This window comes from Diadema antillarum, unplaced genomic scaffold (assembly GCF_040938485.1).
Source record: "Diadema antillarum isolate AM-2024a unplaced genomic scaffold, OU_Dant_1.0 scf00000203, whole genome shotgun sequence".
Taxonomy (NCBI): Eukaryota; Metazoa; Echinodermata; class Echinoidea; order Diadematoida; family Diadematidae; genus Diadema; species Diadema antillarum.
Genome location: NW_027271092.1, coordinates 804,171 through 821,687, shown reverse-complemented (window position 1 = coordinate 821,687; position 17,517 = coordinate 804,171). Strand labels below are relative to the sequence as shown.

At 35.7% G+C, this 17,517-nt stretch overlaps 1 protein-coding gene across 1 annotated transcript in view; it reads right to left on the bottom strand.

The window, feature by feature from the left end:
• LOC139723956 (filamin-A-like) overlaps positions 1-17,517 on the bottom strand; it is a 62,363-nt gene that overhangs the window by 21,339 nt on the left and 23,507 nt on the right. The window lies entirely within an intron of this gene.

The following is a 17,517-nucleotide window of genomic DNA, read 5'->3' as shown; positions in this document are numbered from 1 at the left end:
TTGTTTGGAGCACGTGAAAATATGCTGCATTGGCCTAATCTGTTTAGTATATAGTATATGAAGATATATTCATATTAATAAGCTTCTGAATATGTTTCCCTGGCCCCTCCCCCACCAAGAAGGTGTAAAGCATTATGATTACAAGATTGTCTGAAAAAATATATATATATCAGCTATTATTTTGCATCATCCTATCGATCCACAACTTAGTGTCACAGGTACTGAAGAGGTACCACAGATTACAAAGAATTGCATTAGCTCTATGTCTGCAGCTAGAGTTAACCATGTACTGAACAAACTAACAGGTGCAGTTCTTCATACAGAAATCTGTTTTGACTGTGCTGACTAGCATGAATACCTCCACAGAATCACATGTTTGGATTAACAGACGGCATATCTGTAGTACAGGTGAAATGGAGCTTAAAAGCAGCAATCCCTGTTGTTCATTTACACAAAAGGATGGCAGAAAGGCTTAAATAAAGAATTCCAAGCCCCAGGATTTCAAAGAGGCATCTCTCATAAAATGCGACTTTCATGCCTTAACCCATTGAGGATGAGTTCGGAGTATACTCAGGCAGGTCTCTACATGGGAAATGCGTGTTGTAGCAAAATCAAACCATCCTCAACAGGTTAATGCTGCCTGCAAATTTCTCCAATAGGCAAACACATCTTTTTCATGTGTAGCATTTATACACCATTATCAGACATTCAAATTTTTCAATCCTGACAGCAATTACATTCAAATCCTCTTAATTTCATTTTATCCTTGACAAAAAATGTCAACCATTATTTGCACATAATATATTTTTTTATTTATTTATTCAAGATTTCATGCGTGTTCACAATATAGGAATGCATACAAATGTATGCAAGTACATCTCATATAGCCAAGACAGAATATATACAATAAGTATACATTGATAAGAAGCAGTTACAGGATAGTATACAACTCCACTAAGAGAGCTACATTATTCAAGGTAACGAACACGCAAAGGAATTGCAACATAAGCTTAAAGCTTGAGAATCGTTGCAATCCCCGTGCACACAATCTATATATGCTTGCAAATAGTTTAAATGATACTTGATAGGAGTTGGGGGGGGGGGGTATTGATATACTAAAGTGTAAAAAATAGATAAATAAAAGATTTAAAAAAAAAACATTCATACAACGTTTCAGGCACTATAGGCAGTTTGAGATCAAATTAAGACTTTGACCTCTATTCTTTTCTTCTGTTTTGGCAGGGAAGGGATTCCGACACTTTTATGGTAAGTCGGCCATATTATAGAGGAATTAGATCAAGGTGAGCACTATACAGCACAAATACATTTGTCAGTTCAATACAGGTCAATACAGCATTGATGAATCCTATAAAGTGCATGTTCAATTATGTGTGACTGTTTGTACCCATCCCTAAACCACCAATGAAAACTTCTGTAGACAGTAGGGCCTATAGTTTAATACTGTAAAACACAATATTTTCATGGTATGAAATTTTCGCAAATTGGAGCTGACAGCCTTTTTCGCGGCATGAAGTTTACACAAGTTGACTCTAACATTCAATAAGTATAGTGTCTAGACAAGAACTTTCATGTGCATTTCAATTTTCCGAATCTTGGCTCTCCTGAAATTTGTGAAATAAAAATGTATGCAAACATTCCTCATTTTACAGTAGTTGTCTGTAATAAAGACAGCATCAATCAGTACATGGAACACTGAAACTTGGGTGGAAATAAGAGAGTGCCTTAGAACAAAACAATTTAATGAGGCTGATATCTCCAATAACATATCATCGTGTTCCTCAGATGTCTTTTATGTTTATTCAGGTTTATTCTAAACCTCTCTATTCTTTTATCTATCTATCTATCTATCCTTTCTACTTTGTTTATCTCTACAAGTGATGTGATGTGATGTCATTCCAATTTTCCATTATTATAGTTTGTTCTTGTGTTTGTAATTTTGAGAATGAGAACATTTTGTACCGGTACAGTTTTAATATTTCATCCATATCATTTTAATTTTTGCACTAAGTCAGAAGAGCTCAAAAGGTTCATAAACGTTACCAAACCCCAGAATATTCCACATTTACAAATCCATATTATTTATCTGCTCAAATTGGTGTTGATTTCGAATTCAGTGTTTTATGAAATTTCATAGCAGCCTTTTCAACAGAAAGATCAATGTGTACAAAGCATTATCATTAATAATGTTATCACCACTACTGTTACTTTTTACAAACATTATCCTTTAATATCATTGTCATCACTGTAATCATATCTCCTATACTATAGCAATTACACACTGTTTTATGAAGCACACACACATTTGCACTTATTATCTGGTATGAATGTTTTCCCTGGCAAAATCTCTGTCTTCCCACATATTAAAAAGTTAAGAGCCTGGTGCCAGAGGCTAAACCTTGTTTTACCATCTGCCCGACATTTTGTGATGGTTTTACCCTATTTCAAGGGTGCTGAATCAGAATCTTGACGATGCAACTCTTTCATCCTGGAGAGTTTTGAGATATTCAAGATGGCTGCCAAAATGGCCACCAAAATGTGAAATTCCTAAATTTCCTTATGGTGAAAACTTTGAAACAAAAAGAAATATCTCACTTTATTTCAAGGGCTCGGAATGCAAATCTAAATGAGGCAACATTTTTGCATCGTTGAGGAATTTGAGATATTATGCTGGCCATCAATAATTGAAATTCCCATATATTTTCTTACAAATGGTCAAAAATTGAAAAGATTTGATGGTTTCATCTCATCTTGAGCATGATGAGTCCAAATCTGTTTATTGTAACTCTTGCATTGGTTTTAGAGATATTCCAAATGACTGCCAAAAATTGAAATATCAAAACAAGTTCTTTCTTATAAATGATGAAAACAAATGAAACAAATTGATAGTTCAACCCTATTTTGAGGGTGCTGAATCCAAATCTCATTGATGCAATTTTTGTATCCTTGAAAGTTATGAGATATTCAAGATGGCCACCAATATGGCTACCAAAAATCTGTAGTATCTCTAAATCCTCAAGGATGCAGGAGTTGCATTAACCAGATTCAAATTCAGCACCCTCAATGTAGGGCAAAACCATCAATTTGTTTTCAATTTATCCACCATTCAAAAGGCATATCACAATTTCATGATAGCCTTCTTGGCAGCAATCATGGCTATCTCAAAATTCTCAGGGATGCACAAGTTGCTTCAAGCAGATTCAGACTCTGCACCCTCAAAACGGGGTAAACCCATCTTTTCAATTTTTTTACCATTTGTAAGGAAATGGGAATTTCTATTCTTGGTGGCCATCTAGCTTGAATGTATACCTCAATTTCCTCTATAATACGTATGACAGTACCAAGTATATATATTCAAACTGTGTCATTGCCAAGAAAGGGCATATTTACATTAGCTGCTGATAACCTAGTTCAGTGACATCTCATTTGTAAATCTGAACAATGTCTAACAGAAGTATGCCTCACTTTTCACACAATCAACCTTCAACTTCACAAAATAGAGGCATTAACAAATACATTTTATATTCTATTTTTTCCCTGATTTAGCTCGGTCTTTGTTTATCTTAACAAATATGCAACAATGCTTGCTCTGGGACCCTCTTTGAAATAACAATTCTACATCAGTACTCCCACTTTCAAGTACATTGCAGATGAATGCCAAAACATATCAAAAACTCTTAATACACATAGTGGACTCTCATTATAATCATCATAAAGTCCTCAGGACCAGCAGTTTTCCTCTGTTATGTCATATTGAAATTAAAGTCAAACAATGAAGTATATAAAAATAAGTCGATACCGATTTCGGGACCTGCAGTTTTACTTCCTTGTGAGGAGATTTTCATTATAACCGTGTTTGGTATAACAGGAGTGCACTGCACCATCAGTGACCACAAATCACTTCTTTTTTCTTTTTCATCCTTTAAAACTGATCCTCTCCTCTAACATACCTTGAAGCAAACACTTTCCAAACAATCATCATTGTCATTTCAACTTGTGAAAACCAATACCTATTCCAGTGCTGAATAGAATTCTAACTCAATACATTGTTAGAGAATTTCGTAAAAGATCTTATTGCAAAAGGGGCTCAAAGCATCATGTCAGGAGGTGATGTGTACAAGAACATGGCAGTCAAATATGCTTCAGAATACATGTTCACTGCAGATTATTAGCCAAATCACTCATTCATATGATTTAAAGGGACAGGAGATAGTATTGGTTGAGATGAGGATTGAGCTGTTAACTTTTTGTGAGGTATTAAGAAACCACTTATCGATTATTACACAGCATACAACTCTAATTGAAATTCAAAGTTTATTTTATAACAAATGGATTTGAAATGGCTGAGATATCCAAAAACAAAATAAAATAATAAGTGATCCTTACAAGAGTGGGTCCCATCTTTTATTAGGATACACTTGTTTTGGAAATCTCAGTCATTTAAAAGCAATTTTCATCAAATAAATTTTTAATCCCATGTAGAATTACATACTCATTCACATTTCAAATTAGGGTTCTCATTATCTCACAAAAAAGTTGGAAACCAGAAGCCCCATCTCAATCACAACTGTACCATCCCTTTAAGGCACCTGCACTTGATAATAATCATTCATTTCTTTGCCACAATAGTGATGCTGAATGATCGAGGAGCAAACATTCCTGAACATGGCAGATTAATCTTTGAGGTGCTAGAAAGGGGGATTACTAGTCAAAGAACTGCTGTTTTCCTTTCTTTCTTTCTTCTTTCTTTTTGTGGAGAGAGAGAAGTGAGCTATGTCCACAAAGACCTGAAATCTACATGCAATGACACAATGAGAAAATGTGGATTATTTCTCCATCCCTACAAAAGTTACATTTGATGACAAACTTATTCCTTCTAGGCCTCTGACTTAAAAATAAAATGAACCACCTTCAGACTTCATCTTTGAACAGCTTTTCAGGAACTTTTATAAAATAATGCAGCACAGGGAATCTGTTGCCATGACATTCAAAATTATTCCTTGTCTCTAGACAAACTGGAATACCATGAAACAATTTGAAATAGATCAGTTTAAACTACTCTGTAACTTTGTTCAGAAAGTCTGTTTTTTGCAAGGCACAAAAGCGACAATGATGACACTGCTATTCTCCAAGGGGCACATGTAGGTCATGTAGTGTTGAAATATTATAGTGTAACAAAAACTAGCCAATATTATGAAGAGTTCAAAGTTCAAACTGAAGCCTTTCAGTAACCAGAGATTGTCACGTGGTATTGATCTTCAATTACTGGGAGCTCTCTTTTTTATGTCTATTTGGCGTCCCACTCTCACATGCCTCGAGGGGCACCTCTAACCAAGTGCATAATGGATTTAGAAACTCACAGAATAAAGCCAGGTATACAATGGGATTAGAAACCTGAGGAATACAACGAAATGTGTGATAGATTTGCGAACCTGCAGAATAATATGAAGGGCATAATAGAACCTGACAAATATTAACTGTCAACTCCAAGTGGGAATGGACATATGCCAGAGAAAATTGCACTTTTCAGGCAATGGTGGGGAAAGTGGGTAAAAAAAATGTTTTAATTCAAGTCAGTCCAATGTTTGCATTGCAGGCCTTCCTTCATTCTGTATTTCACCTCCCCCCCCCCACCCCCTTTTTTTTTTTTTTTTGGGGGGGGGGGGTGGTGTTGGGGGTTGGGTTGGGGAAGGCCAAAGTGTCAGTAGATATATTTTTTGTTTAAGTGTTTGTGTCACAGAGACTGAAGTACACACTGGCTCTCAGGTAGAGAAATTTATGTTTTTTGTTATCAAAATAGGAGATAGCAAAGCACAATCCAAAAGAGTTGATGTTTATAAGATCGAAATTTGATTTCCTGAGAATCCTTTATTAGCACAGAGGGAAAGGTTTCTCACGGTGGGTCATGGAATTTCACAGAGAGAGCACAGGAACACAATAGGGGGACAATCGTGAAGTTGCACCGTAGTGTGAATAAATCACACCATTTCAATAATACACCTTCATATCCTTTGGAAGCTAGAATGTAAAGTATGCACAGGCAAGAACCCCCAGTCACATTCAGAGTCTCATTATGCCCCACCACCTAAAATTCTATGCCATGTTTGACAAGTACAATTAACTATGGATCATTTGAATCTAGGGGCTAGATACATCACCATGTGAGTGATATGTTCTTCAACAACAATGGAATGAGAACGAGACGACCGGTTAGGCATCCTAATGAGCCAATCAATTCAAATAGAAACGACAATACAGAGTTCTCTATCTATGGCAGACTCACCTCAAGGGCTGTGGATTCATCCGTGAACACAATGTGCCATGACCTTTTTAAAGTTAACAAGGTTCATTTTACATCAGATGATATCAGTCATCATAAAGTTTACCATTCAAAAATAACCTTTCATGAAAGAAAAACCTCTGTGCTATTGTAAACCGTACTTCATAAAATCTTACACTGTTCAGAGACATTTGATGCATCAATATGGACTGGTAAATATATGTACAGCTGATAGCTTGGCACAAGAAGCATAAATGATGCATATTATGTGCCTCGTATGTAGGCTGGTCATTATTGCATGGTTTAGCCATGTGAAACAGATCCATCACAAAGTTTACTATTCAAAAATTACCTTTTGTGAAAGAAAAACCTCTGTGCTAACCGTACTTTATAAAATCTTATACTGTTCAATTTGGACTGGTAAATATATGTACAACTGATCAGATCGGCACAAGAAACATAAATGACGCATGCACCTCGTATGTAGGTTGGTCATTATTGCATGGTTTCGTTTAGCAATGTGAAACAGATTCATGTTTGAAAAGGCCTCACTCGCCCAGCTTCACTGTCAGTCTTCTATACACCAACACAAACTAGTCTGTATGAACTACAAACCTTGCAAGAGCTAGGCCACAAGAATGCTATAAGTTTAAAACACAAAGAAGATAACAGTCAACATTCTCTATTTTTGGACACACAAAAAATTAGGAAGAAAACTTCTTAATTCATAATTAGGTCATACTCATAACACAATTTACAGAATCCAAGCTAACCTGGCCTATATTTCTAAAACTTGCACAGCTTATTATAGAATAGGAAATTTTCCATTTGACAGGGAATGAAGATATGGGGACTGTGTTGCCATAAGTACAATAAAAATGTTCGAAGGCAGGCATATTTGTTCTGCAGATTCGATCTACACGAGTATAAGTTCAGAGTGGAAAAGAAAATTTGGTGACCCAATATGCACTGTTTGCGCTCCATAGACAGCGTCTATAGTGTCAGATGAACTCTGCATGACAATGAATGCAAATTTGGATAAAGCAACAGTTGTGTTGCCTTTGTCAGATCCGTGGAATGTTGGTACATAAGGGTGTGTTGTTTGCATTCAAAGGAAGCAATAGACTGAGGTAAAAAAGTGGGGTTGAAAGTGTCTTGAATAGCCTGTCTGTACATGATAAACCTCTCAGTAGTTAAACACAATTACAAGTTTTGTGATCATCACTGCATGTGTGCCGACATTAACTCCATGTATGGCATGCAGGTTTCCTAATTTACCGTCATTGATTTTGTGTGAGTTTACATACCCATGGCAACCAATGTACTGATGCTTTGTTTTTCAGAAATTTTATCAAAAGGGCAAACATTAAAACAATGTAACTAATTTGAATAATTATGTGAAGTAGAATATAACAAGTGCTGTTAACTTGTTGACTTTATTTAAGTAAGATCAGATCAGAAACAGAACGGTAGAAGTTTCATGAAATTTTTCTCAAAATATACAACTGTAGCTTGATGGTGACTTGAAGGTGACTTCCATTATTACAAAATCCTCGCGACATGGCAATTTTCTTTCATTATATCAAAATTTTGTTATACTCAAACACTGAAATATGTAAAAAGATATCGATCTATGATGATTCTGGGACATTAATTTTTACTTTGTTGTAATGAAAATATTGTTATGACCATGTTTGCTTTAATGGGAGTGCACTGTACCTAATAACAGGGGTGTGAACATTCCCACATCGATGTCACAGACATTCCACATAGCAATCAGGGAGGTACAATGTATTATGTGGTACAGTGGAAACTCAGTAGAACAAGATCCTGGGGACCAAGACAGTTTGTTCTTTATATCAGATATTTCGTTATATGAGTATATGAACAATACAAAACAAAGAAAATAAATTCATTGGGACCGGAGAAAGTACAATGCGGTTTGTTACATCAGGTATTTTGTTACTTCTTTATATTGAGTTTCCACTGTACATGCATCTGTGTCATCCAAAAAATAAACTTTGAAAAAAGAGAAATTCTATATTCTCCTAACAGGACAAGAAAAAATATCTAAGTTTTCATGAAGTCTTCTGTAGAATCAGAAAGACTTAGCACAGGTCTCTGTGATCAGGAAATTGGTCGCATCCACTTTGTGAAAACAAGCTAAAGGTGACAATGTCATTCACTTCAAAACTTCTCATTGGTTTTAAGAAAATATAGCAACTATGTTTTCGGTCAGTGATTCAGCAATTCGTTGATTTGATAGTTATAGATCACTGTATAGACTTTTAAAAATAATACATTTCCTACTTTAGGTCCGATATGATGTAATAACAAAGGTCCCATTTTGTGTTGTGGTTGTTGATATGCTCAACTTATAGATACGATTCAATTCAATTTCACTTTATTTTCATATTTCTTGGTTAAAAATACATTAAACATAACAAAATGAAATGATACATGATATTCAAGTAGGAAGCATCTATTGTAAACATATTGAACAAAGTGGTCAGACTATGAAAGTTGGAATCCAGGAATAAATGCTAAAGAAATAAAGATAGTTTGCACATTGTGCAAACTTGTACTTTAATTGGAAGGTAATATGAAAACTTTTTGAGGGACATCACATTTCTAAACTGGAAGATGGACTGCAGTAATTCCAGTTAAGGGCAAGTCCAAGATAACGCGCACGTTACGTATGGGACATTCAGAGACTTTTATGACCTGAAAAATAGTGTTAATGGCCTTTGATCATATTGAACTTCATCATGGTGATTGATATCTAGAAGAAGTATAATCATGTAAAAAATTGGAAAAAATGACCTTGACAATTATATTCTAGAAGAGAAAATATGTGCCGTTACGTATGGGACCAGAAAAAATTTGTTTTTTTGAACATTTTTTTCAACCTCAAAACTCTCTGAAAGTATATCATTCTACAACTTGTAACTCACTGTGATGAAAGTCACAACACTCAAGATTATCACAGGTAAGTTTCATGTCATTAGGCAAAAAGCTCTAATGACAGGTTCTAATCAAAGACAGACATGACGTGTTACGTATGGGACAGTTACGTATGGGACAGTTTGTCCCCCATTCATTTAGTGTGTGAAGAACCATGTTTATGGGTATTTTGCATAATTATTGAAGTAAAATCAGTTGAAACTACTCAAATACCGATCCAGATTGTCAAGGAAACAATATTCCCCAAATATTCACCATCATAATCATATTCAATCATATTTTTATATTTTCATGACCAACCTGGGTATGCATGCCCTTTGTCCCCCATTCGTTTAGTGTGTGGGGAACCATGTTTATGGGTATTTTGCAAAATAATTTTGCAAAATACCCATAAACAAATTTTTGCATAATTATTGAGGTGGAATCAGTTGAAATTACTCAAATACTGATCCAGATTGACAAGGGAACAATATTCCCCAGATATTTACCATCATAATCACATTCAATCATATTCTATATTTTTTATGACCAACCTGAGTATGTATGCCCTATTTTTATCAGGATAGTTACTACTGAAAAAATTGAATAGTTTAATAAAGTGTTTACTTCCATTGATGAAGGGCAGTTTGCCATTTAGTTTCAATGAAAAACAACTTGACACAAGAAATATTAAGTTTAATAAATAAGCAATACCTGCTGCGTGGAACCCCAGTGATCGAGGAGATATATGATGGCCGTCTAGCAGTCAGGTCATTGATTCGAGTCACACCTCAGTATGTATTGTATACCCATGAATTTTGTTGTGGCTACTACTGAAAACTAAATAAGGACAATTTGTGTATCACTTGCAATAAAAAAAAAATCATTTTACTTTTTTTTTTTTCTACATATATCACAACCATTTCAAATTGGATCTCCATCACATAAACTTTGAATTCCTCTAGTCTTAGGATTTTATGCTCGTAAGTAATTCAGTAATTGGTTTCCAATCATCTCTTTAAATGTTGAAAACTGAATCCCCATTTCTACAAAAAACTATACCATCCCTTTAATGTTGATTTTTCATTGTGTATTTTGCCATTTTCCCCTCCCCCTTTCTGAAAATTGTTCAGTCAAGTTCATGTATTGTTTCAAGTGTCTATAACTCAAAAAGTAGCTACAATGTTGGGATGCTTTCTTCAGGATGATAGACCATTTGTGTACTGAGAGACCTTCCCAGCTTGCTACATGCATTCACATGCAATATGTATGAGGATGTCCCATACGTAACGCATTTTTCCCATACGTAACATTATTTTAATGCCTCATAAAAAATATTTCTTTTACTTTTTTTTTCTTTTTTCTCTGGTATTTGATTTCTCTAAACAATAAATTAGAACTTTCCAAAAGGGCATTAAAATAACCATAGCAATTTCAGAAAAAACCTAAAAAAATGACCTCATTTTGTTACGTATGGGACATCTCATGATAGGACACGAGCTAATTTGCATAATCATTTGCATAATCCCTAAATTTTCATACAAAGTTAAACTATGTGATGAACTTCTTATGTCCACATATTAATCAAATATCATTTGCTTTCCTTTGAATTAATATGAATTTTTATAAATGTCCCATACGTAACGCTGTGTTTCACATTTATGCAAATGAAGCCCTTGAAATTTGCATAAATTTACATAATATCATTTTTTCCTCCATGGAAATCAAAACTTCAACTCATAAGCTTCAAAATGCTACCAAACATGTCAACATTGAGCATAGATGAAATTTTGCCTTCTGAGGGGACCTTATCTTGGACTTGCCCTTAATGTGAATATCAGTTTTCTTTTTAATAGCTACTCTACTTTCAATTATTCTTATGATTTTGAACAAGTGCATTGACTTATAGATGCATTACACTCCCGACAACACTTGACTTGATTTAAGCCACACTCCTAATCAAGAGTTGGGATATACAGTATGTGATACATGTACATGATGACTGTATCCCACAAATCAAATTCCACCATAAAACTTTTTTTATTTTGATGCACTTCAAATACCAAACTTTCACTCATACCATTAAGAAACATAGACTGAATGTAAAATAATGAAACAGTACATACATGTACACAAGGGCATTATTTATAAAAAGAAAATGAGAGTAACATATCATCATTGCCATATCAGGTATGCCCCTACTGTACTCCATGTGCTAAGTTGTCGCATGAAGTAAAATCATTTTAAGAAGAAGTCTTTAAGGGACATGAGAAGTTTTTTCAGATTCAACATTAGTGCTTGTAGGCTACTTGACCAAAGTTTACAACCAACAATTACACTGAAACATATTTGATATTGTCAGTATTTCAGTAATGATATCGGATGTGCCATTTAAAGAATGCACATAGATCATAAAAGCATATTTGGTTACATTAAACTTACATTCAAAAGTTATATAATTTGTAAATCTAAGGTAGAAACAGATTTTTGTAAGTACAGTTGAACCTCTCTTATCCGGCCTCCCTTTATCCGGATCTCTCTATTATACGGACGCAATCTCACCGTGATTTTTTTTTATGATTACAGGAGGAAAGGGGGATTCCCAACTCCTTGAGAACTCCTACACAAATACACATGAATTACATATTACTTCCAACATGATTAACATACATTACATCAAATTTCCTTCCAAATTGCTTACCTTCAGACATTTTAACATCCCCAAACATCCCCAAATGTAACAATGAAAAGGTTGCAGTATACACATTACTATACATGTGGTACTACAATGGGCTACATCAGTACATGTGTATGTATATGTACATGTATAAAGCATTGAGTCTCCCGTATCCGGCCAAATCCCTTATCCGGATGAGCCCCGGTTCCGACTTGTCCGGATACGAGAGGTTCAACTGTAAATGTATTAGACAGCACTGGCCGGTGCAAGACTTTTATTAATCAGCATCCTAAACCACAGTCTCTGACACCATTCCATGGGTCATCCATACTAACTTTGTGGTAAAACCCTCTGGCCAAAATTCACAAAGGTACCTTTCATCAAATTCATCATTTACAATTAGTTCATGGATGAAAACAAGCACAAAGTAAGCATAACTTTCGTATTATTTGCATATCAGTGCATATATTCATAAAGTGAATGTCTCTTGGTATATGGGATTTATTTAATACACACATTAACACCTAGAGGAAATTTGCATAATTCATGAACTAAACTGCCTTGAATTCTGGTCTTTCAGTTTGTTTTCCTGGTAAGGTAGACAAGTCAATGCCGTCACTAAAATAAAGATACTCATTGAAATGATCGCAGGAAACTGCAAAGATCTCACAGGCCTTTGCCATATTTTGTCCTTCATCTTTTTGACTTCCAACACAATATCTTTGACCCACCAGTAAACTTTGAGTTTCGATTACTCATAAGGTCTACTCTTAGATACCTTGGTGATACACAATTGGACAGACACCATTTTATAGCTTGCTTGCGAGCACAAACGAACATACATAAGCACACACACATGCTCTCGCACAGATGCACACATTAACTTTTACACTTGAATAATCCTTCAGAAAGAGCATATGGAATAGGTAATCTTAACTCCTTGCACAGACCAATACACCGATCATCAAATACACAGAAAGCACTTACCTGTTGTGCTGCTGTGTCCAGTAAAGCAGCTAATCCAAATCCAAGAAAAAATAAAGAATCACTAAAAGTCCAGCATTGTTATTGTTGGAGCTATGTAAAAACTTTTTCCCTCTCGGGCTCAGTGTCCACCGACTGTCCTACACTGAGGCATGTATAGCCCGCTTATACTCACTAACTTTTGAAAACAGAGAAGTGAATAGCCTCTGTAGCCGCTTCCGCTGTCACGTATTCAACAATGAAAAAAAAAAGGAAAAAAGTTGTGAATGTTTCTCAGAAGAAACAAAAGCAATGCAAAAGTCGATGATTGCGTAACATGGTAATTCTGTGGTATAGGTTGCCGCTCAGAATTTTCAGACACAACTATGTTGTCTGCTGTCCGAGCCAAACTCCAGGAGCAAATATCAGACTCATGGAATACGTCCTTGCCAAGATACGCAGCAGTCATAAGCTAACATCTCGTCTGCATGCTACGTGAATGGGTTCCTGCGTGGGTGCTGCAGGTAGGCGTGCGGTCTTGTTCACGATTTCCTACCAAAACATGGGAGCCTCCTCACCTTTTCTTCTCACCAGTCACCTCACCTTTCTCTCCCTCTCTCTCTCTCTACGGTCTATGGATTCTCACTCGAATTCCCCTATTTTTTCTTTCCGCTTTTTTTTCCCTCTGGCACTTGGCAGCCCTACGTTAGCAGCTAGGGCAAATCCACTGAGGCATGGGGTACTGTTGTGTGAAATGTTTATAAGAAGAGTGTGTAACAAACTAAATTCTTCAAGCATTTATAGTGGCAGGATAAGCCATCTCTGTGTGTCAAAGACCAATAAGGTATTATTTATCCCCCTCCACCCCACCCCCGATTTTTTCTACTTTTATTTATTTATCTATTTTTTTTAAAGGGGTGAGGGGGCATTCGGTTTCCCCAAGGTTCTATTGCCACAGGATTTTATGGGACAAAAGGTGTTTAAAGCCTTTTTAGCAGTTTTTGTTGTATTTCCCCAGTATCCACTGACAAATATCCTTTTTCCCCTTCTCCTCTTGTAACTTATCCAAACAGGTCTGAGTAAATACACACAAGCTATTCAGCTGTTAATGAGATAGAAAATGACAGAAACATTGAGGAGACTTGCAATATTTGCTTGGTGCTATATAAGAACAGTCAGTACCTGGCATTACTTTTGGATTCTTTCACAAGGTGTGGTGTTCATTTCTTTGGAGATATTCATTTAAAATAATTACAAAACATGTGTAATGCAATTAATAAAGCTTCCTAAAAAAAAAAGTGAGCCATGTATGGGAAATGGTCATTTTGTCGGGGAAATGGTCATTTTGTCGACGAAATGAGCAATTTCGTAACGAAATATTCCATTCAACACTTGGCACTCCATGGTTTTTGTCTATGGTTTAAACCATGGTTTCATTAGTATCACTTTCATGAATTCGGGCCAATGTGTTCATTCTGTAATCATTTCAAATGCCATTTCTATAACCCTCTGTCTCTCTCTGGGCCAATATGCAGTCTGTAATCATTTCAAATGCCATTTCTACAACCCTCCGTCTCTCTCTATTTATCTATCTATTGATCTATCTATCTATCTATCTATCTATCTATCTATCTATCTATCTATCTATCTATCTAGATTTGTAATTCTAAATATCCCAACCCCATTTCCATGATCTTATAGCCAGAAAACCTCTTATCTTCTGCCAAGGAATTACAACCCCATTTATTGACTCACACTTTCAGTCACTTTGATGAAGATAGATTTGAGGATGGCATTGATTTTAGCTAGGGATGAGATACAGCAAGCAGGATTAAGCTTACTTTGTACAATGGCTTAGTATCACTTTAAATGTGTGTTTTGTCCAGAATAATGCTAGGAATTCAAAGGACAACCATTATTTACTCAGGAGAGTCAGAGAAAACATCCTATTTTCATTCAAATTGTCCTAGTAGTATGCTCATCTAGCTTGGATTTAAGTACTTTAATTCTACTTAGTTGTGTCAGCAACTTTCCGACATGGTTCTAAAATTGGACAGGATCCCCAGGTTGCTGTTTCTTCTTCTCATTCTCCTTCTCCTGCTCCTGCTCCTCCTCCTGCTCCTCCTCCTCTTCCTCCTTCTTCTTCTTCTTCTTCTTCTTCTTCTTCTTCTTCTTCTTCCTTCTTTCTTCTTTCTTCTTTCTTCTTTCTTCTTCTTCTTCTTCCTTTTTCCTTCTTCCTTGTTTCTTCTTCCTTCTTTCTTCTTTCTTCTTTCTTCTTTCTTCTTCCTTCTTCTTCTTCTTCCTTCTTTCTTCTTTCTTCTTTCTTCTTTTTTTCTTCTTCCTCTTCCTTCTTCCTTCTTCCTCTTCCTTCTTCCTTCTTCCTTCTTCCTTCTTCCTACTTCCTACTTCCTTCTTTCTTCTTTCTTCTTTCTTCTTTCTTTTTTCTTCTTTCTTCTTTCTTCTTCCTTCTTCTTCTTCTTCTTCAAGATACTCCTCAATGTTCCATCAGGAACCAAACGAGGAGGAAAGGGGGAGTGCGCAATGTTGCTCTGTAGTCAACGGGTAAGAAAGCCTTCAAAACTCTGCTAAAAATTACGAACCACAGGTATACTAACATCAAAGAAAATTGAGTTTAGTAACCATGTTTAAAACGTCCTGCCTTTTATACTTATACTTCCTCACCTATGATGTTTCATGGAGCAATGAATTTGATGGACAATAGATATTGTTCCAACTTTGATTTGTCAATTTAAGAAATTATTATATTTCTGTGGATCAATTTAAATACATTTGATGAAAATGACACTGCACCTTTAAAACTCTTGAAGAAAAATTGGAACTCAAAAAAAAAATCAAATTACAGTGCTACTAGATAAGCCTAGACACATATACTGTGATATTAACTCATTCTACACAAGATTTTGAAAATCTCCATATATGTGGCACAAGAACCATCAAGTTCACATGGCCAATGAGTTAAACTTTACCAAACAGAACTATGGAAAGCCAAAATCAACATTTGGTGCTCACTAGCATCATCTGGCTTTTCTCCCAGTTCTTTGAGTCTTGGCTACAGAAATACACATATTGGTATATATGCTATAGTTGAGACAGAACTCAACACAAACTTTTGGCCTGTTCAGGCCACTATTAAAATCTTTGAATTTTAACATTTTGGTGGCCTGCAAAAGAAATGAAGTGTCCTGATAGGTAAACATAAAAATTCATTCTGAATTTCATCTGCCTGATTGGGCCACCGAAAGACAGCCTTTTTTTTAATTTGGTGGCCCAACATCAATTCTTAATAGACCCGGACCACTGCTTATGTTGAGCCCTTAGCTGTGAGAAGTGTACAAAAATCAATATATTTTAGCACAACTCATTCTTGAATCATGCATACCAGAATTGTTGCTGAACAGGGTGAACGCCCACCCATAGTATACTGCGGACTATTCAGTCTCCTTGAACAGTGCCAGAATACAAAGGGACACCAATCTATAAATTTGCATCATCTTTTACAGAAAATCAGAACTGAGAAACAAAACAAACCACACAGAACAAAATAATACCCTAGCTGCATTCACCTTAACCCCAAGAGTATCCAGGGACATAGCACTGGCATTGTTAACATCACAGGACAAGGTCACTCACTGTCAGCCAAGCAAATTTATGCATTCTGAAGAGCCCATTTGATGGGAAGATAGCAATTTTGTGCTTCAACGTTTCACACCTACAGACAATGGCAACAAAAACATCCACCTTCTGATTGCATTCCTAGAGAGAAGACTGCAAAACACCATACAAATGGAAGTATTTTTTCTTAAAGTACTATCATGTGCATGACAAATGCCCACTTTTTACAGTATATTCAGTCTGGACACACTTTTAATTAACTGGCATCACTATCCCAAGTATTCTACTTTACTTGATCTATTCTAAATCTAGTGTGTCCTTACACAGTTTGGTGAGAGAGCTAGCATCACACACACAAAAAAATAGATTTAATATTTTACAAGATAGAAACCAACCAATGGCTACCAACAATGCACCTCCATAAAAAGTTTGCATACATTTTTGATATTCATATACCGTAGTCAGGCCGGGTGGCACTTGACAATGTAACAAAAAGAACAAAGAGGGCAGCACCACAAAATCCTAATAGTCTGTGTCTTTTCTCTCTGTGCAAAATATGAAGAAAATCCATTCAAGGTTTAGCTTGTCGAGTACACACATATGGGACATCCAAAATTGCAAATGCCAGGAACACTGAGGGCGCTGTAACAAAAAAACAACAGGCTGCAAAATATTTTCATGATATACCTCTACAAAAAAAAAAAAAAAAAATACTGAAATGTAGGCAGTGCTAGCAATGTGACAGAATGGCATTTCTCTTTACTAAATCAAAAGTATTCTACAGTTCCAAACTTTGTTATCACTGAATTTCTAAGCATCTCTCTCCCTATCCCTCTCTTTTTTCCTCTCTCCTGTTCTTCTCTCTCCATCTTTTTCTTCCCCTATCTTTCTTTCTCTTTCTCTCTTCTTGCCCAAGTAGCTCTCTATCTCTCTCTCTCTCTTTTTTGTTAGCGATTTATGAAAACAGTTCATCCCAAGATTATATATTAATTCGACTAAACAG